This window comes from Tachysurus vachellii, chromosome 2, assembly GCF_030014155.1.
Source record: "Tachysurus vachellii isolate PV-2020 chromosome 2, HZAU_Pvac_v1, whole genome shotgun sequence".
In the NCBI taxonomy this organism is placed as follows: domain Eukaryota; kingdom Metazoa; phylum Chordata; class Actinopteri; order Siluriformes; family Bagridae; genus Tachysurus; species Tachysurus vachellii.
Window position 1 is genome coordinate 31,973,852 of NC_083461.1, and position 4,900 is coordinate 31,978,751.

Sequence of the window (4,900 nt, forward strand, 5' to 3'; positions counted from 1 at the left end):
GCTCCCGATACAAACCCAGGAAATATTTTACATACTGTAGAACCAAATTTTAAGAGAAACGCTGTGATAAGTTTGAATAATGGAATGGAGCTATCACCAGTATGCATGAGGTGATTTCTCAATGACGGGTAAGATTCTCTGAGGAGTGAAGGAGGACAACCTAAGACAAGGCTTCACCGCCACTGGGAACCTGCCAAAGACGGGAGGTGTAATCTGTTCAAAGGAAGTTATGTGATGCTTCACGGCCAAAAGCATCAAAGGGGGTATTGTAAGAAATTACAGATTGTCTGAACCCAGATCCCAATCCAAGATACATGTCAGAAAGAGCTCATTCCCCAAAAGGCTTAAAATTTCATAGAGGAACATTTTAGAACACTAAATAAATAACCTTAATCAATTATTAGTATGGAAGTGGCAGCAGGACATCAAGAACAAATCACGGAACAAAGGGGATATGTGACCGTGATTACCATTTAAACAATAGTATCACCTCACCATTTGGGTGATAACACCTGTAACAATACCAAGCTAAGGTTTACCTGACTACAATTTAAGTACATCCGGCTAGACAATAGTATCACCCATCCTTTTTTTTTAATTAAAATTTTAAATTTAAATTACAAACATAAAAAAATTATAAAATGTTCTAACAGGATTTGTCCTTCGTTCTTCGTCTTTGAAGTACTTTTTCCAAAGTTTTTTCAAAGATTTTGCCTTTCAAATGATGCTTAGAGAAGAGTAAAGACAAATTTGCAATGTATTATCTAACCTCTTTTTCATTTACTTGAGTACTGAACTCCTTTGACCCCTTATTAAGAGGATTTTATATAAATATATTGTCATTTACAGACTGGCTCACACATCAATGCTCATCTCATTCTTCTCCAACTGTAATTATTTCCATGGCTACAATGAGGCTGACACACCATGATCCAGTGGGACTCCAGATTTCATAACTAGTCAAAATGCTTACATTAATCTTTAATTAAATATATTCATATCCACAGTAAGAATAAAAGTGAACAGTTTTCTTAATAATAATCAGACTATTATTGATAATAGTGATGATATATATTGACTATTATTGATGATATATATTAGATATTATATTTATTGATAATTATACTATTATTGATTGGCATCTCTGGAAAATTGTCCCTAGTGTGTGAGTGCGTGAGTGAATGAGAGTGTGTGTGTGTGCCCTGTGATGGGTTGGCACTCCGTCCAGGGTGTATCCTGCCTTGATGCACAATGACGCCTGAGATAGGCACAGGCTCCCCTTATATACCCCTTATATACTTATATACTTATCCATCATACAGTACCATCAGGGAGCCATCTAATTGGCCCCAGATTTATTCTGCCGCAGGACAACAACCCCAAACATACAGCCAATGGCATAAGGTAAGTTCACCAAGATATTTGGAACAGCCTACCTGCCAAGTTCCTTTGAACATTGTGTGCAAGTGCATCTAGAATAATTGATGCTGTTTTGTAGGCAAAGGCTGGTCACACAAAATATTGATTTGATTTGGATTTCTCGTCTGTTTATTTACTTTCCATATTGTTATTTGATTTAAAAAAAATTTAAAAACAAAAACAATTAACACTTTTTGCAAGCATCCTTACTTTACTGCATTTTATTGCGTTGTATTGATATTTCATTGAAAATACAGATAAAAACTCTTAACAATAATTTCAGACCTTTTGTTTTAAAAATGCAGCCCTGTTACTCCTGCCTTGTTCCAAGATATGGTGCAGAGCAAAACATCAACAAAGCAATTTGAGTTTCAAATGATGCTTAGAGAACAGTCCAGACAAATTTGCAATTCAAAATCTATTCTACTTTCGTTTACTTGTGTAAACCTGAACTTCTTTGACCCCTTATTAAGAGGATTAGATAAAGATATTGACATTTATGAGAGAACACACATTTGCTCCCAAATCAATGCTCATCTCATTCTTCCTTAACTGTAAATATTTCTGTGGCTTAAATGTACTGTATCTGCCACACTTTGTTCCAGTGGTCACAAAAAGACTACAGTAGTCTTTAAATTTCATATTACTCATATTCACAGGGCTATATACTGTATCAGCCTAAAGATAAAAGAGATTGGGCTGCTAATGCGACAAAAGATTTGTACTCAAGTCTCCATATGATTATTGGAGCTGATAATTTCAACAAAGGAGAATTCATGTGAAAACTACAATGATTTTAATGGTTACACAATCGTACATCATTGTAAACAAAGCTTTTTACACACCGGGCTCACAAATTATGTTCAAATTTAAATTCACTTTCCCCTTTTGTTGCCTCATCATTTTCTTGAAGAAACCCTGTATTTTTATCTGTTTTCACTCTTTTTCATTAAATTTTTGCAATTTATTTAGTTTTTCTTTTTCTTATTTTGTTTTCATTTTTGTTATAAAACTTCATTATGTTGAGTCACGTTGCCTTGTTCTATAATTCCTCAGATATTGAGGAATTAAAATAGCTACCTATTTTACTATAATGAAAAATTGCAGCATTGATAGGTATTTTTTTGCCTGTTTGTTTGTTTAATATAATTTAGTCAGTTTAGGGCAGTGTTTGGGAAAAAACAACTTGTTTTGCAATTCCACACAACTCCAGTAACAGTGTTTTAGGCCAACCATGTTCTACAGGGTTTGAATTAACCCTGTTCATGTTCAAGAAATGGTGCAGCGCAATTAAATCTCAATGCAAATCATCAATGCAAAGTCTAGGCAAATGTCTGAAGTCAAAGAAAAGAAATTACTCATTGGGTTAACAAATGTTCAAATAAATATTTACGATATTTCACTTTTTATTTTAACTCTTAAGGTGTGCTGTCTGGCACCACCACATCACCAGATCCCTTAATTTCTGAAATTGTGAGATTCACATATCAGACATGCACATCCCACAGATGCTCCTTCAGAATCTTGAACTCTTTATCATGTTCCTCAAACCATTCCTGAAGAATCTTTGCAGTGTGGCAGGGTGCATTATCCTGCAGAAAGAGGCCACTGCCGTTGGGAATGCTGTTACCATGAAGGGGTGTATTTGGACTGTAACAATATTAGATCTAAGTTAATTCCAAATGAATACCAGTATCCACGGTTTCCAAGCAGAACATTGCCCAGAGCATAAAGTTGCCTCTGCTGACCTATCACTGGTTCTCCATTTGGTCTTCCTTGGTCAATTTTCGGTAGGTACTAACCACTCCATACCAGAAACAGCCCATAAGACCTGCTTGGTTTCAGATCCTCTGACAGTGGCATCTATCTATTACAAATTGTCCCTTGACAAAGTCTAGCAGGACCTTACGCTTGCCGATTTTTCCTCTTCCAACACATCAACTAACTGACTGATTGTTTACCTGCTGCCTAATATATCCGACCCCTTTAAATTTGCCATTGTAATGTGATTATGAGTTTTGATTTTATTCTCCTGGCAGATGTTTTAATGGTATGGCTCTTATGGATAAGTGTATAAGCAATTTATATATACAGTAGTTACATAATAGTCAATGCAGAATAGATATGAACAATGCCTAATACTTTAGAAATAGCATTCCCATTCAAGCTGATTAAAAAAGACTAAACTGTGTTTTGCCTTCACCTGTGGGCATATTGATTCACCTTAGTTAGCATATCCTCTCCCTCCCTTATTTTTTTACTTTTCTGCCTTATGTTTACTTCTCTGTTTTACACTGTACCTGCTAATGAAAATCAAATAAATGAAACTGCAAAGGTTTGAAAAATGTTTTTCATTCATGAAGCTTGTATAATGCACAATAAGATCTGGACACATAAGAGTTTGGCTGCGTCTACATGAAATTCAGCAAAAGAAATTCTCTCATTCAGAAAATTTTACTATCAGCTAAACTCTATGACAATTCAGAAGGACATTTAAATTAACGTTGGGGAAGAAACGAAGATGTTTTGCATGAGTGACTTCTCCCTTATTTAATGCAAGCTAAACTTGTAAAAGACTATAAGAAGTGCTGAAGATTCAGCCGTCTGTTTTAAACTTTCATTGGCAACCACAGCAGTGGGTGAATATATTTTATACGTTTCCTCTTATTAATTGTAATATTTTACTTTTCAAATCATATTTTACTTTTTAATTCAATTCATTGGACCAATACAGACATTTGTTATCTTTAATGTAAGCAGAGCTGGTATAGAGGTGAATAGAGTTGCTGGAAACAATTTATGCTAGTACATTTTTGTTATTCTGTCTTATTTTAAACATATTTGACGGCTGTTTGGTATCAGTGAATTCTTGTTTAAAGAAGACTGTTTACTGCTAATTATTTCACTCATTTTCTTTAAGCGTGCAATGTGAATTGAAATTAAAATTGAATGTGTACAAAACATGATGAGGAAAGCCTGGTTCAACATAAAAGTTGTTAACTCATGTTGTGATGCCTATTAACCCAACTTGTGAACAATTGGTTAAGCTACCTTAAGGCTTTTAAGCCTGCTTTGGGATATATCCCTCACAATGAAATACATGTCTTCCCTTTAATACAATTCTGTTCAGTTGCAGTTATCAGTTTCCAGTCTCACACTTTTTAAGTAGGACTGCTCAGAGATATCTCACTTGATTTATTTCATTTTCCTTATTTCCTCAGTACCACATCAGTGATGGGGAATCGCATGTTTCAACTTCTGTATCTCACAGGTTAGAGAAAAGATATAACTATTGTGTACAAGCAACTCGTAATTTTCCTAGACAGACAAAACTGTTTAGATGAATAGAGTGATGGTTTAAAGTTTTAACTTTATCTGCAAAAGGTTGGTCTAGCTGCAGGCTTTTATTGCAACCAAGCAGGTTTGGGATATAGGACTAGTCATTTAAATAAGTCAAAAAAAAGGCACCAAAAAAAAAAGA